We start from the raw sequence: 19,056 nt of genomic DNA on the forward strand, positions 1-19,056 counted from the left end.
AAGTAATTGTAACGTTTTAAAATAAAAAAATGCAAATAAAATTTGCATAAACATAAACATCGTAGCCGTGGATGAATAATGAAAAGGAACGTCAGGCCTCGATAAATTAATCGTTTTGGATCGAGATTTCGCAGGCGAGCGGAAGCGGCGAATCCGGTGATCGGTAGTCGAGCATCTGGCAACTAGTTACCAATCTATTCCTGTTCCAAGCATCAACGCTTGCGACCAACCAACCGCATACCGGCCTGTCACAATGCAAACGGTGCATACACGCGTGGATTTCAAGTGCACGTACATTTGCGCCCGTCACAGCGCGAATTCGAAATCATTTCTAATACAGTAATTGCTGCCACCGCGCTGCAAGTAACTGGCACGGGTTCAGATCCACGGGCGTCCGTCACCACCAAGTCACCAAAAGCTCCGCTCCTGATTTATACATTCCCTTTCTCATCCCTGTAAGCCGCGTTTTCGCGAAATCTTAGCGATTCGGGCATCGATTTCGTTCCACGAATCCTTGTTAATTGGAGGAACAGTTGGCAAACTGTTTGTCTTTATTAGATCGTTTCGTGGATACTGTGACTCCTCGCGAGAAACGGGAGTAAAGGTGGTGGTTATTTGAGTCATTGGAAATGAGACGAGAAGCATGGAATATATTAAGAAAGGGGGATTTTAATTGTCGATTCTAATTTTCTTTTCTTTTTTTTTTGTTGATAGAATTATTAAGAAACTAATAGGTAATTCGATATTTTTTTTTCTTATAAGCAAATTTTGAAGTTTTGATCAAAATTTTTTGTAAGAAGATAAGCTCGATCTAGCTTGTTATGATACAGTCGATGATGACTTTCTTATATCAATTATTTTGTTCGAAATCTTGAGAAGAGAAGTTTATTTCTAGAATATTTTCATGTATTTGCTATAATACATCTTGTGAACTTCTGATGATGAATTAACAATAATATTAAAAATATTCGAGCACCCAAAAGCGAAATTAAGAAACGAGCCTCGGGCTCACTTTCACGGGGAAGCAACCTCCACTTCCCATCGAGGCCTCGAAAGAAATCGTGGAAAGAAGTTCGTTCTAACCCCGCGAAACTCGGTTCTAAGCTCAGCAGACGCTCGCCACCCCCCTTGCACCCTCTCCTCCACCTTCCTCCCTTCTCTTTTTTTCTTTTTCCCTTTTCCCTTACTTTTTTACCGCAGTGCACGAGGTCTAAGAAACACGACTTCGCCTGAGTCGCGCACCAGCCTCGACCGTGTAATTATGCCGCGCAGTGATTGGCGTGGTTCGTGGAACGGAGGGTGGAAGCGTGGCTAAGCACGAGGGTAGCGCTGTGGCAAAGTGGAAGAAGGAGAGAGAACGAGGAAAAAGAATCGGCGCGCGCGCGAGAGAGAGAGAGAGAGAGAGAGAGAAAGTGATGTGAAGAGGCGGTGGTGGTCGTGGGGGTGGAGGGGTGGGTTTTTAGCTCGAATTCATTAGAAGTAAAAATCGATAGGCGACGCTCTCGCTGCCTCCGCCGGCAACGTTTTCGCTTGGTGAAAAAGAATGTGAGAGCACCTCTCTCTCTCTCGACTATACCACTCTTCTTTGTCCTACTCTTGGAAACCAGCCTCACACCCTCCTTTTTCCCGCATGCTTGTGGCTATCCCGGTCGCCTCTGCGAGGCGATACTCGGTGCTCGAAAAGAGAAGGAGCGGAATTTTTGCGCGTTTTGAGAGTGAGAGTTTCTTGAAGATTTTCATTCGAAGAATGCGTTGTTTGCTTTCGTAACGTAAAAACAAGTCGGACGAGGGGAATTCTTTGTAGCTTTATGAATTCTTGGAATATTACCAAGAAATATCGAAAGTTTATTTTTGATGAATAGGTTAATTAACAATGAAGAAAATATACACGAGAAAGGGCTCAATAGTCTCGATATAGTAATTCGTTAAATTAACTTTCCTAACTTGTAATAATTCTAGCCACGAAAGAAGTCAATTCGAACGTCCATCCAAAATTCCAATATCCATAATCGAAGATCGAACAAATGTCCCTCCCTGTTATCCACACGCGATTCCATTAAACATACGTCACATTAGGTCGAAATTATTCATCGCAAGACGGCGCATTCCATATTAATAGAAAATCGAAACTTGGCTACGCAACCCGAATATATATCGTCCGATCAGATTGACGATATCTTTCCTAACTGACTCGAAGAATCAGCGAGTATATATATCTCTCTCTCTCTCTCTCTCTCACTATGCAAAGCGCATCAGTTGTGACCTTGGCGCGTATCGATCGATCGCGTCGATCCCGTTGCCACGGGTGATCGATCTCTCCCTTCCTTGCTCCTCGTTGTCCCGGCTCCTCCTCGTCGCTCCCCGTCCATTGTTTTTCTGGGTCACCCTATAAACACGGTGGCGGGTGCACGAAAAACGGTGGGGGCGGGGAAGTGCGGGGGAGGGTTGGGCCAAATTAACGGTAACCACTTCGGCTTGGTCATTAGGGAAAAACTTTCTTTCCACTGGCGCCGACCAATCCGACCCCAAGGATCCACGGACCTGAGAGAATTTTCAATCGAATCGCAATCCTCGAAACGCTTTCGCCCTCGTTTCCGCGTAACGAGGACGCGCCGACCCTTCGCTTTTCCTACGTCTCGCCTACGAATCTTCTCGGCTCCTCTCTGTACTTTCTGTTCACTCAGAAACACGCGATTCCTATTTTTTTTTTTCTTTTAAAGGGAATACAGAAATATTCGATCGAGCAACGAAGAGTTAACGAATTTCTTCCAATGTTTAATATTCGTTATTCAATCTTATTATTTATAAAATATGATTTTTAATTTCGTGTATTATTTCATATATTAAAAAATATGTATTATTCATATACACGTAAATATGTATTATTTCATATACTAAAAAAATTATTACGATAATTTAATGAGAAGGAAAGAGACACTTATTAATACTATACATTATTTAATAAATATCTCTAAATTAATCAAGAACGTTAATTAATAATATCAATTACATTTTGCGTACACGTGTCTGATCAATAAATTTCAGAGATACGAGCAACGACATTTCTAATTCCCACGAATATAATCAATTAAATCCCCTTTTCCCTTCAAAAAAAAAAAAAAGAAGAGAAGAAAAGAGATAGAGAGAGAGAGAGAGAAAAGGGGACAGATCACGCCAATGAAAACGGAAAACCCAAGATTCCTTCGACTGAATGTCCTCCTTTGATGAACCCACATCGGCTCCATCCGCCGCGTCTCTCCTTCTCTTAATTACGGTCCCCCGAGAGCGGGGGTGGGAGCGGGGTTGGGACGGCTATTAACGTCCCGACGATCGAAGTAAGGAGCGCTCTCGCGCCAAAGGGGTGCGGAATGGTTGGGCAGGCGATGGTGTAAGAAGCGTAAGGAGCGGGTGGTGGTTGATCGTGGACGAGTAGAGAGAAAGCAACCCTCTGGTACTTTTATGTATTCTATACTCAACGTGTGCGGTTTCACGATCGAGAATAGCCCCCGCGACCATGAGAGGGTGGCTAGTTGGCGAGGAAACAGAGGGGATATTGTGATAGAGAGCATCGCTCGTTGGCGGGGATAATTAGACACGGCGAGAAAGAGAGGACGTGGTCTCGATGGAATGGAAAAGAGAGAGAGAGAGAGAGAGAACGGCTTCTGGGTAAAGCGGCGCCAGATAAGACTTAATATTTGATCGTGAGCCCACCCTTGCCTCGACTCGACCTACACATACACGCTCGTTCCACGACGCACACCACTTTGCCACTCGCGATCGATCTGCACCCCTTCTTGGCCACCCATCCTCCCCCCTCTCACGGACACTGTCCTGTCCGTGTACGGCCAACTATCAGGGGCAAATCTGTTGACACTACCGGCCGGAACCTTGTTTCCGATTTCCGTGGAAATCGGTGCGGACCGTTTGTGTGAAGATCCGCCCGTGGATCTGTCGTCCTTCGACGCGACCAACCCCGATGCGACGCTTGATTAACGGCCACGTGTCCCGTGAAGTTCCCTTTCGCGCCGTTTGTTGTATGCCGTTTGACGAAGCCAAACTTCTGCGTGCATTTTTCTGCGGCAATCTCGATTGTTACTTTAGACTCGTATTGCGATTCGCGTTAACCTTTTTTATGAAGAGAATCGTCGGGGTTGTGATGTTGAAGAGGATGTTTGGATAAGTTGGAAGTGGTTTGAGTAATTGTATTTGAAGTACAAGTTCTTTTTTTTTTTCTTTTTGAAAATGTATGATATATTGTATAATAGTTGCAAGGATGTTTGAACAAGTTTGAACTGGTTGCAAGAGGTTGGTGGGATGATTTTTTTGTTTGAAAAAGAAATTTTTTGGAAAATAGAATATAGTGTAACGATTTGAAGGATGTTTGGAATTGATTATGAGCGATTGAAATTGAAAGTTCAATTTTCTCTTAACGAATTTGAGGGATCTTTGGATAAATTGGAATAAATTTATTTTCAGTTGTTCGTAAAAGATTTTTACATTTATATTGAAAGTTTCTTATATGTTTTAAAATATGGTTTAAAGAATTGGTGGAATTTGTTGATTAAAAAAGGATTATTATTTATTTTAAGCTTCGTTTCTTTTTTATGAATTATATATTATGTATATAGAAGATCGATGTAGAAATATTTAAGACTCTTGAAACACACTGCGGTGTGAGTTTAAAAGCTGCTCGACGCTCTTGTCTTTGTTGTTTCATGGCCGTCGGGAAGTCACGAAATTCGTTGTGTGTACAATGTAAATGGGTTTCGTGACTTTGAACGCGTTTGTTTCATTGCGCTCATTTTATCGGGGACATTGTACTTCATAAAACTCAGAAGCGTGTGGCTGTTACTTCTGAGAAGTCGAGTCGATTTAACCAAGGATAGCGGATTAATTACTTTGATATTTACGGGAAATAATTTATTGTTAATTTACGAAAAAGATTGAACGTGATTATTTTATTATTTTCATTTGTAGGAATTATTTTATTATTAAAAAATAATGAATATAAAGAATGCTTACACACATTGTTTATTAAAAATTAAAAAATTTATAGATTGATGAACTCAAAAAATTCCATAAGTCAAATACACAAAGATTCAAAGATTCAAAGAATCGAAATGAATACATTTGAAGATTAAATACATTAAAATTTTAGACCTAATTTTTTCAGAGATTCGAAGAAGTTGATTGCAAAGATAATGCAAATTTCAATTTTCATATTATGCAGATGCATGTTATGAATGCATTCTGCTAAAAAGTACGACACTATTTTTTTGCTTTTTTTCGTAGTGTTTTAATTTCCAATGCAATGGCATTATCTATGCTATACCTTAAAAAAGTATATTTACCTAAAAAAGTATTTATTATCTTTTTTTCTTTTCTATGAAGATTTATCGTAAAAATATCTTATAAAAGAAATTATATTAAATTATATTAATTATATTAAAGAAGAAAGATGATGAAAATTACTTACTTTGATAATAAAAAATATAAAAAATATATTGAGATGAATGAATTCTAATGCAATATTATGCTAATATAGTATTAAACTGGGGGAATAAAAGTTACATAAATATCTTGAATAAATTCCTTTTTTTATGCAAGTGGTTTATAATAAATAAACAAAGATTTAACGATGATTTCTAATGATATCAAAGATTTAAAATTTAATAAAATACCAATGTATACACTTTACATTATTTTTATAAAATGAATTTTAATAATTCCTTCTATAATAGCTATTAATATGAATTATTAAAAATTTGTTTTTCTATAAATTATTTTCCTCTTTTATCTAATACACGTTTCGAAAAGTATTTTTATCGGCACTTAAGTTAAAATAGCTATCCGTAATAACAGTCATTAAGAAAGTTGTAAAGCAACGGATTAATTAGTCTTATAATTTTATTAGCCATATTTTTCGACACTATTAATTCTACGAAGGTAATCCAGTGTCTTAAATGCAGAAGGTAATGCGCTAAAACTCTAAAACGCTAATAAAAATTACAGCTATCAACACGATCTATCAAAACCCATTTATTATTCCTACTTTTATTTTAATTTCGATTTTAACTTCAAATTTCAAATTATTAATATTTCTATACTCATGCAAAATATTTTTATTCAATTTACATTATATACATTACGTAACATCTTATTATTCATATAATTTACAAGAGTATTTCTCTGCCATAATAACGTCTTCAATTTCCTTTCTACTAATATTAATATTAACTACGAATTGAAACATTTTACTTACAAAATATAAATAAATTCATACTTTACATACAACATAACTTAAACTTTATTGTATACAATAACTAATAATTAATTAAATACAATAATTAATAATTTCCATTACACGAACTCTTATCAATCGAATCCTCTGATCCATTCTCCCTATCCATTCTCTCTACATCTCCAAAACCAATTATTATTAACTACTCCCACGACTAAAATCGAAGAATCAAAGACAACTTACTTTCCCAACATCACCTCCAAAATCAATTTACCTCCAACCAAGAAGTCCAAAACCGAGGAACGCTTGAATCCTAGGTCGAAAGTGCAGATCGTTAACATTCCACAACGACATCCCCCCTTCCACAACGTCATCGAACGTTACACCAAGCCATCCTAAGAGGCTCAAAGAATGATCGAAGATCGTGAGCAAGCTCCCACAGATAGGTCCCGCGCTTCGAGTTTTCTCGAAGATGTTAGGTGTTGCGAAGAGGGTGGCCCCGGGGCAGCCGGCAGAGAAAGAAATTTCCATGCCGAGGCGGCGAATCGATTAGACGCCGGTCAACTTCGACCCTGTCGAACCGCAGACTCGATATCCCCTATTCCTCCCCCCCTCTCCCTTCCTCGGTTCGAGCGTATAATTATCGGAGGCACGCGAACCCAGGAACCCTCCTCGCTAGAGAGAGAGAGAGAGAGAGAGCTCTATGACTTTTCTTCCTCCTTTATTTTTCTCTCCCTCCCTCCTTCACGTTTGGCCTACGCGGTCGGATACCAATACCAGGAAGAAGGCTAGACTTACCGCGGGCCCGGCCAAGTTCCTACTACGGAGCTCGACCCCATGCTGGAGGAGCCACGGTGCCCCATTACCATACGATTTTCATGTTAGCGCCTCCGGGCCCCCAAAGCTGCACGAGCAAGCATTATACTTAACCTAACCGCGTGCACGCTCACGCGTACACATCTAACATCACGTGGCCTACGTGGAGATCGGTGACTGTGTGTTTCGCCACTCGGGGCGACGTCCGCGTAGGTGTAGGTGTGGCAGGACCATGGAATCCCGGCGTGGGTAATTGTACAATGCTGTAAACGGTTTAACTTCTGCACATTGGCGTAGAGGCATAGATGGTATGGAGCAGGTGGGATTCCAAAGTGACGTTGTATAATATATAGTGTAATAAATAATTTTTTAAATATTAAAATTTTTCTCGCAACATATCTCGATTTTTAAGTTACATAAAAATTACTTTGATTAACTCTATATATGATCTATAAAATTCAAATCGTTGCATTGAATTATACTTGTACAAAATTTAGATGTAGGAAATTGGTATATATATGTAGTATAATAAATAATTTTTTAAATATTAAAATTTTTCTCGCAACATATGTCGATTTTCAAGTTATAGAAAATTATATAAAAATTACTTCTGTTAACTTTATACGATCTATAAAATTTAAACAAGAAATCGTTACATTGAATTATACTTGTGCAAAATTTAGATATAGAACATAGTATAATAAATAATTTTTTAAATATTATAAATTTTAAATATTAAAATTTTTCTTGAAATTTAAAATTATATAAAAATTATTTCTGTTAACTTTATACGATCTATAAAATTTAAACAAGAAATCGTTACATTGAATTATACTTGTGCAAAATTTAGATATAGGACATGGTATAATAAATAATTTTTTAAATATTAAAATTTAACATATGTCGATTTTTAAGTTATAGAAAATTATATAAAAATTACTTCGATTAACTCTATACAATCTATAAAATTCAAATCGTTGCATTGAATTATACTTGTACAAAATTTAGATATAGGACATAGTATAATAAATAATTCCTTAAATATTAAAATTTTTCTTGAAATTCTTATCGCAACATATGTCGATTTTCAAGTTATAGAAAAGTTATAGAAAATTACTTACTTAGATTCTACTTAGAACTCTATACGATTTATAAAATTCGAACAAAAAAGTCGTTACATTGAAAATTACACTTGTGCAAAATTTAGACGTAGGATAAATTTTCTAGCTCCGTTTCTTCCTTCCTGCAAATTTTAAATTCATCACAATTCATCCGATTAGACAACGTGCAACTGTAAAATTCCAAAATCGAAGAGTTGGACTGGTGGCCTCCGCCTGCCAAGTGTGATCACGTATGACTGCTGGCAGGCATTGGCAACAATCGCGGGTGAAATGCACTGACAGGCAGCTTTATTTACCTAATTACCGGATTTAACCGAGGAAAATAGTGGTGAACGATACCTGAAGCGATGCCTGGGTTAAGCACGCATACGTGCGTTGGGCGTGTTTCCCTTCCTTGTGTGCGTTCACGTGAATATTGAACCGGTGGAGGGGGAGGAGGGGAAGGGAGATTAGACGTTCTACGCGTATCTCCTCTCCTGATCTCTCTCTCTCTCTCTCTCTCTCCCCTCTCCCTCTCTTTCATTAACATTGCAACATCCTTTATCTCCTATTTTTCACCTCCCATGTTTTTCATCCCCTTTGTTTCCTTCTGGAAAGTGACTATCGGCCACGATGATCGACGACGATCAACGACGTTTCCGGCGAATTTGTTCACGTGCACTCGCCATTATTCCCCGATGTCGAGCGTCGAGCGTAAAAGGGGTGGGGGGAGGGGTGGTGAGCCGGGAGGAAAGGGAGTTCCGTGTTTAGAATCCGTAAAGCGTACGGTTGCATGGTGCAAAACTGTAAACGGCGATCGTAAGAGCATACGGGCCTGTCATTAGTAGATAATTATTTCTCCATAAAGGGGAAATAACAGTGGGGGCGTTGAGAGTCCGCGTTTTAACCCCGCAATTAAAAAATTTCAAGTTTTGCGCGCGGCATGGCAACGTGTCGAGGTGGTTGGATAGCGGTGGTTGTGCTGTTCTACTCAGGGTAAATGGAGGAATGACGGGATTAATCGTCGAGAGACGAGGGCGTGAAGTGAAATTGGGTAATTTGGTTGGGGATGGTTGAGGATAGTTTTCGTTTCGAGGATGTGAGATGTTGTTATAAAAAAAAATTGTCTTCCGTTGCATTAGAAAGAAATAATTTCTTTTTCCTTTTATCATCGAAGAAATTACAATTACAGAAAGTAAAAATGCGTGTATATATTTTGAAAGACAATTTTAAAGTTTCCCTTCAATTTTTATCATAATAATGATCCCTCTAATAAAGATGAAATATATGATATTTCGAAACTGGTTTATAATATGTAATTAAAACTAGTTTGGTTAGTCGGTTATATTTTCAAGTTACAGTTTTCTTTTTATTTTAATACATTATCCGATGTTAAATTTACATAGTAAGTAACTTCTTCGCAAGTAATTTCAAAATGCACGTACACTATACCTATCTCGTTAATATAATATTTAACAATAATACATCTTAATTATATATCTATACTATAAAAATGAAGCAAACGATTTAATTTACATAAGACAGCTTTTCAATTTCGAATTATTAATCTCCTTATTCCTTATCACCAAAACCTAATCTAAACTTGGAGAAGGAAATTAAATGATTCGAGTAGAATCAGCGTGTTATGCATATTAATTCACGCATCATTCAAAAAATTAATATCACCTTACGAATAATCGAGAATAATCTTGCAGCAAAAGGAACAGCAGATCCATTTTTAACATTTTTATTTTTAACAAATCGTCACGTAAATAGACGTTAATTTATAAATTTTAGATTATCCAACAGAAAATTACTTTTAATTTTTGATCGATATTTTTCTATCCAAATCGCAGATAGTTCAAAATTTTCCAAAATTCTTTCTCTCTCTCTCTCTTATTGCAAGCTGAAAGTCAAAAATCGCAGCCAACCCCGCAATTAACCCTATAAAATTCCTGAGCACTTGGACAGGCCGCCCCCGTTTCGAGAGCGAAAGCAAAGGGTAGGACGTCTCGTGTTTAGAATCCGTAAGGCTTCGGGCGTTCGTTTGCACAGCGTAAACGGCGATCGCGGGACCGGCCATTGTTCCACGATTATTTGCCCACCCTTTTGTTGTCTTCTCTCTGTTGGCCTTGGATACAACCGTCGTTGTATCGAAGTTGGACCCGCCACGACACCCGGGAAACTTTAACAAACATTCACGGTTTTATGAGGGATGTGGTTGCTAATCCCCGTCGTTCTGCTCAACCGTCGAACGATCATCTTTTATTGACGCGCGATGAGGTAAGCGCGCCTCGAAATAGAATTATAGGAATTTTCTATTGACGATTGATCTCAGGCTTCTGTTTTTCTTTTCTCTTCTTTCTTCTCTCGAGTTTTATTATTGAGATTAGACATTTTCGAGAAATTGACATTCGATTCCGTGAATTGGATATTTTTGACGTTTGAACATGTTGGAAAATGTTTGAGGAGGATATTGGCACGATGCAGTCGAGTTTAAAATGGAATAAGGAAGTTATTCTAAATATTATTAGTAAAATTATGTAATAGGTATACGTTTGATGTTAATGAAAGTTAATATTAATTTTAATAAAAATGTTCACGTTGGATTGGATTATTTAGAAAAAGGAAAAGATTTAAATATTAAATAAGATTGAAATATATTTTATTAAATAATAATAATAATCATTTTAATAGCGACAGTCTCTAATCTTAATATCTCTATAAAAAAAAGATATATTATGATCAACGTAAAAATTCAATTATAATTCAATTCCCTCACAATAATTAACAATCGTTGTTCAATTTTTGATTAAAAGTTAAAACAAGCACGAAAGACGAAGAAACCGATTCCTCCTCCGATTTCTTGCTATACTTTTACCTGGATTATAATTTCTATTAATTCGATCCAAGAAAAAAAAAAAACATTTCTTTCTCCAAGGGTGCCAAGTAATCTACGATTCCCCCCCTCCCTCCGCGAAATAGTCGCGCTGCAACGGGCAACGTACCCACGAATGTCATTGTGGACCGGCCAATAAAGTCGCTCGTTCGCCCACGCGATCTCCACTACTGCGGCCAAGCTACGAGAAAGAGGAGAGTGAGACAACCAGGGGCTTAGAATTACTATTGGAAACGCGCGGGTCGTCGTAAATGCCTCGAGATCCGCGTCGCGTCGTTCCTTTCTGTTTTCGTTTCTTCCGTTCGATTTCTTTCTCCTCGAGAGAAGGAGCCTCAGGAGAGAGAGAGAGAGAGAGAGAGAGAGAGAGAGAGAGACGCAGGCCTCGACTCGTGGGTGGCGACGACGAATAATTATTGAGGGGGGAGGAGGAGGAGGAGGCTGCGAACGATCGATCGACGATCTCGGATTCGCCCCCCTTTATTTCTTGCTTCTTGGAAGTTTTTATCACCTGGACGGGGGGGAGAGAGAGGGGGGAAGGAACACAATTTTGCATTTAAATACCCCGTTGTTGTACTTTGTACCGATCCTCTCGATCAGATCTGGAGGAAGAAGAGATTTTTTTTTTCACGATTTTGTGAAAGTGTGGATGAATCGTGGATATTTTTATCGATCGAGCATGGATATACGGTGAAAAAATATATCGTGAATAAAAGTTTTTACGATAATTTATAAATAATCGTAAGGCCTATCAGATTTTATATCCAAAATGTTAATTTTTGATATTGAAATGAAGTTTTATGCACATGTAAATTATTAATTTAAGAAAAGTTGAAATTCTGAAAATCAATTTCATTAATTTATATAAAAAATTTTTCTTCTACTTCTAACACGCATCGATCTAACGATTGATCGATCTAAATATATCCAACAAACGTAAATTCCTTATATCGTGATCCTCCACCAAATCGTTCATCCGGCTATCCGTTTCAGAACGAATAAGAAGGAAACCATTCCTGTCCATAAGTTACGATCCCACAGTTTCTTAATTTACAAAATCGTCAAGCTTATCTCGTTCAAAGCAACCCGTACATCCTTCCCGCACGAATATCAGTAAATATTCCGGTAATCTCCTCGACACACATTAGCGTATCTTAACGATAAGGAATATCCCATCCGAGGAACACCGTTCGATGGATACGAATCTCCTTTCTAACACAAAAAGAAAACACGCGAAACGTTGCGTTTGACTCGAACTCGGAGGCGGATTGTTCCTGGGATGAGTGGATACAGGATGCTTCTTCTCTCGACTTGTTTTGAAATATTTCTCGAAAGAACGGATTTAGTGATTTTCACTAAATCACGAATAAACGATATATTCGTTTCTTTTTAAATGGAATTAAATTATTATATTTTGATGTTTCAATTGCTTGTAAATATTAAAATAAAGAACAATTATATCTATAAGTTATTATCATATTAAAGTTATTTAAGCTTAATTATTAAAGTTAATATTTAAGTTAATATTTTTTAAATATTTTAACTAATTATTAAAGTTATTAGTTTAAAAGATACTTTTTTTACGAGGTTTGTAAAACTTGACGTGATAAAAAAAGATGAAGGGAAAGGGATGATGAAGAGTATCGCTTTGATAAAATTAACAAGAATATACCTAATATTATCCCTTTTCATGGGGATACGCGAATCTGATATAAACAAGGACATAAGGACATAAATTGTTCTCTCTCTCTCTCTCTTCGATTCACGATGAATCGTCCGAGAAGTACAACAAATCCCCTCCAAGAAATCTCTCTTTCTTCAAACACAACCCTTACAACCCACCTCACCGGGCAATTTGTCCAAGTTTACACGCGAAAAATCGTGACACGGCTAATCGATTCCCCGGTTGTGGTCATCGTCTTCGTCCCATCCGTGGGCAGCGCCTCCACTTCCGGAATAGTCGTCGATCGACCTCCCCTCTCCCTCCTCCCCCTCCCTCCCTGGAATGGCCGATCGTTCCGCGAAACGACGACCACGACTTTTTTTTATCCCGTTAACGAAGTTCCACGGCACGGAGATCGACGATGGGCAATAATCGTGGCGCGCACCACCGATCGATCGGTCGATCGATCGGTCGATCGATCGTCGTCTCTTGTGTCTCCGCTGCTTTTACGCGGCCCTCGATCGCCCGATCGGCAACTTTACTCCCTCGTCGTTGACGCGTATGGAAACTCGTGGGTGACGATGACGATAATTGTAAGTGCACGGGCGGGGGAGGGTGTCGTTGAAGGAGGATCCGTGGGTGACGATTACACGGGATTCGAACAGGTTTAAAGCAGGGGAGTTTCGCGACGATTGTACTTTATTCACGCGATTCCCCTCGACTCGAATGGCGTCGGATAGATCGTTGGTATAACGATCGGGGCGATCGACTTGGGAAGAGGGAGGTGAAGGAGGAGGTTTTATTCGGGCGATCTCCCTTCGGATCGGCTTTGATTTTATTTTATTCTATTTTATTAAGACGCGATTTCCAGATCTCTGTGGGACGGGTTGAAAATATCGGAGTGAATGGAAGGTAGAATGGTTCGTAATCCGGTTTTATTATAGTCGAAATCGAGGGAAGAAATAATTAATTGAAATAATTTAAAATTTTAAAAAAACTTTTTAAAAAATTACCCTACTTAATATTTAATTCAGCTTGAGCTGTTCTTTGGCTGGCAGAGGCCAAAAGAATCGAGCACGGGTGTGGATACAGTGGCTGTTCGAGTTCGCCCTTTACTTCGACTTTACTTTATGGAAATAAATTCCTCGCACACGTTCCAGCCTCGTGTTCCCGATTTTAATTATAATCCGGGGGCGCATCGTGGAAATAAATCACGGGCCACAAAAGCGCCACTTCCTGTCTCTCCCAACCCGATCAGGGAAAATTTGAATATTTTCCCTCCCTTTCGAGGAACCGCCCGATGCACGCAGGCACGTGTCCAAAAATCGTCGATTCTAATTCTAATCTCCGCCACCCATTGCTATTTGAATAACAACCTCCTCACCCTCTCGTGTTCGATCCTCGTCGAGCGCGAGGATCTTGCGACATCCGTTTGGCACGCGGCGAGAGCCCTCCTCCCCGATTTGCATCTTTTCGCCTTCCTCCTCTCCTCTCTTCCTTCCTTCCTTCCTTTCTTTTTTTTTATTTTCGCGCGTGCCGGAATAAATCTCGATGATACGAAGCTTTCGCTCGAGGTGATTCGAACGAGTGGATCGTCCGGGTCGCGCGTGTCGCGACATCGTTTGAATAAATTTATGGAAGGTCGAGTGTTGGACGAAGGCAAAAATGGATCGGTTTTATTTATTTATTTTTACTTTTGTTTTAATATTTTGATTTATTTTAATCGATATTATTAAATATCAGCAATAATTTATTGTTATAATCAAGTGAGATTATGAAATAGTATAGTATAGATTAGAGAGAAATTTATTAACGTGTATATCGTTATAAAAGCAAACGTATATTTTATTTTTACAATTTAATAATATTGTTTCGTTTATAGGTGGAAAAGTGGGATATCGAGGGCCGGTTTCGATTTTTAAATGGAAGGCTTTCGGGGTGGATTGAACAGTCCACGACACAAGGTACGTACGTTTCCAAATTTCTTCAGATTCTTCCGAATCCATCAAGTTTTCATTCGTGTGTATCCAATTTTTACCCCGAATGACGTGACTCGAGAAATGACAGGGCTTCGATGCAGAAAACCGTTTAAAAACCGTAATGGCCGTTACGGATATCGAAGAAATCGTCCCCAAGGTGTAGCACGTTCCCAACAAAAGCAGCCACGAGCTTTCATCCGTGCCTTTCCGCTCGGTATGCAAATTCCCTTCCCAGATCCATGGCAGCACGCGACGCAGCTCGAATTCACATTCAAATTTCCCGCTGCGCGGCTGCACACCGTGTTTTTTCCCTTTCGCATCGTTAATTTCCATAGTGCACTTGTGCGCTCGAAGGGATAGGAAAGAAGAAGAAATAGGTGATTTGAAGGGGATTTCGTTCGATTAATGACGAAATTTGACGTTGCATCGATCGGTTTCTGTTCTGCGATCTGATAAGATTTTATTTGAATCGATGACTTGATTTAGGATTCAAAGGAGAAGGTAAAGAGGAGATTATGTTCTCTGTTATAATACTTTTTTATTTTAAAAGATGTTTAAATCGAATGTGAAGAGGATCTCGTTTATATGGTGCTAAAACTTTTTAGATCGCGTGACGTAAGAAATTTTCATTTAAACGTTAAATACATTTCTATGCAAGATTTTGTTAATTCTTATTTATTTTTTTTTTTAATCAAAAATAATCAATTTTCGTTTCTACATTTTAAAAAATATTCGTACAACATCAGGAGCATGGGAAGAGATTCGAATAGAAAATCTCGCCCCCCAAACAGCAACAAATAATTCCTCGAAATCCTCGTTTCTGCTGTCGCTCTCCATCCTCCTCGCATTAACATGCATTTCTTGCTGAGAGTAAAGCCAGGTTGCGGCTCTGTTTCACCCGGGATTCCCACACCCATCGCACCGTTGCCCTTGATTCCCCTGCATTGTCCCCCTCCCATCTGGTCCAGACAGACACACCGTGGCCGTAAGAGAGAGAGAAGTTGTCACTTCTTCTCGAATCCAAGTGGAGGATGAATGAATGCCGTTGGTGGATCGGTTCGTGATCTCCTCCTCGTGAATAGAAGAATCGTGTATGCGAGGGTAGAGCGAAAGGCAAAGAAGGGGGCTGCCACCCTTTCAGAGACAATAATAGAAACAGTGCCGGGGCCCCTGCCACGGCCCAAATACGGCTCAAAATACACGGCGCGCATACTCTGCTCCGTTTCCATGCCAAAAACATTTCCCCTCCTCTCCTCGAATCGGCCGAGTCTCAACGATACAATTAAAGTACGTTGCGGTCTTTAAAGGGCCCGTGCCCTGCCTTTCGCCCCCCCCCCCTTCCTTTCCCCGCGTTAATGTTCGTTTGTCGTTCGATTTATGCGAGCGAAAGGGGTGAGGGTATCCAAAGCGTCCCGGAAATTCTCTACCTGTTCTCCACCGCGCCTGCACTCTTTCTTTTATTCCGTTATTATCTTCTTCTTCTTCTTCTTCTTCTTCTTCTTCTTCTTCTTCTCTTCTCTTCGTATCGTTGCAACACGCCTGATCGACCTCCCTTTATCCCACCGACATAACCGAATCTTCATCACCCTTCGATTCATCGGTTCCGGAGAGGGTTCGATCGACGTTCGCAGCGAACCTCGAACCTCGTGGATATATATTTTGATTTGTGGGATCGGTTAGTACGTTGCCCCACGGCGCATAATTCCGTTTGATTATTGAGGTGAATACCTCGCACCCGGAATCGGGATCGAGTGGGCCGGAAGTCGTTCCTTCCCCTTCCTCCCCTTCCGTTACCTATTAGCGTGTTCGATTCGAAGGGATCGAGTTACTTTTGTCATCGGATTTTTCTTTTGTTGGAAAATGCAAGCGTTTACGTGTATCCTTTGAGAGAGAGAGAGAGAGAGAGAGAGAGAGAGAGAGAGAGAGAGAGAGGTTTAAAGATCGAAAGTTTGAAGAATGGTTAGCAGTTACAAGCAATTTTTCGATTAAAATGAATGACTTTTGAAGGAATATTTGAAAAGCAGTACTATTAAATAAAGGAAGAGAAGTATTAATAAACACGAATGGAGAAAATTAATGATTTGTCCTTTTTTTAAATTTAAGTTAGGAAATAATGATTTTTGAAGACAAATTTTTTATTAACGATTGTAGAAATGGAACTGAAATAAAAATTTATAAACTTTGGATATTTTAAATTTTCTATAAATGTAGAGTAATCTGATTATAAAAAAAATCGAAAACATTACATGAATTACATTTTGATTATAAAATAAATAATTTTTGAAGGAATTTCTGAAAATTTTTATTAACGATTATAGAAATGGAACTGAAATAAAAATCTGTTTCATCTTTCAAATCATATTAGTATTCTATAAATTTTTGTATATTTTAAATTTTCCATAAATGTAGAGCAATTCTAAAAAAATTCGAAAACATTACATACATTTATTTACGTTGGAAAAGAATATCTGAAAAGCGAAAAACTTGGACAATGTTTGATACGTAAAAATTAGTTGTCAATTAAGATCCTGAGTGATAGATGTTGATTGTAGGCGAAATTTCGTTGGAGATTGCTTATTGAATAAATTGCTAAATGATCTTCTGTTCTATATCAGTGTTTTCAAAAGTTTTTAAAATGTTTTTAAAACTCGTTTGTGGAAAACTCATTTTCGTTCTTCAATAAATTTGACTATAGAATCGTGTACAATTAGAACGAATCAATTTTTATTAAGCACAATAACGAGAAGCATTGTTAAATGTCATTTAACTACGTGGAAGATTTTTTTGTACTCGCTATTTTGAAAATTCGCCGATGTTTCTCTCTATGATTCATTATTGAAAAATAATCTTAATTTTGACTTCTAAATCATCGTTTCTAATATTAGAAAATATGGAAAAGAAGATGAACTTTTTAGAGAATTAAAACGCATCACGGACGAATAAATATTTATATATTTATAAACGAGAAAGAATATTAATATTTTACGCATTATTTTTAACTCAATCAATTTTTAATTCTTATAACTATTTAACTTTATATTCTTAAACTAAAATAATTAATTAAGAAAAGACAGATTTCTAACCCTAGTTTCCATGAAAAAAATACATCAAGCATCATAAAACTATTTCTAAAAAATATTCTATTCCTCCCTAACCATCCTTCACTTGGCACATAAAATATCGATTTACAGTTTCCTCTCCATTATTCAAATTTCACAATACAACTCGCCAAAACTCGACTTATCCGTTTGCAACAACGTTCCAACGTATTGACTCGATTTCTTTCTGAATAAAATATTACTTTGTATTTGTTTCAAGATTTCAAATTCGTGCAGCTCCACTTATTCCTGGCCTATCTAACAGTAGTAAGGTTAATGCATTCGTTATTTCTGATCGGGAGCACTCCGCGCTCCACGACTCGTGGGAAAAGATGTGCGCGCGCGCCAATCGAAGCAGTACATATTTTTCGCCACATTCCTCCATAATTCATTTTCAGCTCTACGCTTGGCTCCCTTCTCGTTCATTCTTCGTGCGCGACACGCTCGATTCGCGTTCGTTCATTCGAATTCCAGATCGCGAGACTTGACGCGTCTTGCGTACTGCTCGAATACTTTCCGTCCGTATCGACCCTTTTACGTTCAATTCCATAATAATAATAATTTTAATGATGATCTCTTGTTGGAAAAATTTAACTGAAAATGTGACAAATCGTGACTTAATCGAAAGTTGAAGAATCGATTGTGATTTGTAAAATTGTAAAATTCTTAATAAAGAGAAATGTATTTTGATGATATCGACGATTATTTTGCAGGTGGAAATTAATAAAATAAAATAAGTAATAGATTTGTCAATTTGTCAGGTGTTTGACAGGTGTACAGTTGTATAGTTAAAAGTAAAACTTTCGACATTAATAGAACAGTTATTGTAAAATTATCGTTTTTATTAGCGATAGTAATTTCATTTACATATCGGTTGTTTTAATTTATAGCTAGATATACGAGTAAAGTTGAAAGAAATTTATGGACAAGCTTGATTATTCCAATGAAAAATGGCTTCCAACTTTTATATCTTTTCTATACGTTGGAAGAAATAAGTAATTAATTTCATTTGAACGGTATGCATAAGATTTGCATATCTTTCAAAGAAACGGTTAAGAAATCGATAATAATGCACGTAATAATGCACGCTTCCATTTCGATTTGTTAATACTTTTAATTACTTTTTGTATTTTACCAGTAAGTTACCAAATATAATGATCAAATAGATTGAACAAATAAAAAAAAATTTTTTATTGTTTGAGCAAGAATAAATACAAGAAATTATAATATAAATTTATATATTAATTAAATGTTCCTACGACT

The 19,056-nt window shown here is 37.9% G+C and overlaps 1 protein-coding gene across 4 annotated transcripts in view; it reads left to right on the top strand.

The window, feature by feature from the left end:
* Window positions 1-19,056, top strand: part of LOC122713623 (zinc finger homeobox protein 4) — a 308,595-nt gene that overhangs the window by 115,831 nt on the left and 173,708 nt on the right. For all 4 annotated transcript variants that reach the window (XM_043934229.1, XM_043934230.1, XM_043934233.1 and 1 more), the window contains one exon: window positions 14,599-14,680. The gene's annotated coding sequence lies outside the window, so the exon portion shown is untranslated. The remainder of the gene's footprint in view (window positions 1-14,598; window positions 14,681-19,056) is intronic.

Source organism: Apis laboriosa, unplaced genomic scaffold (assembly GCF_014066325.1).
Source record: "Apis laboriosa isolate Shangri-la unplaced genomic scaffold, ASM1406632v1 scaffold25_cov139, whole genome shotgun sequence".
NCBI lineage: Eukaryota > Metazoa > Arthropoda > Insecta > Hymenoptera > Apidae > Apis > Apis laboriosa.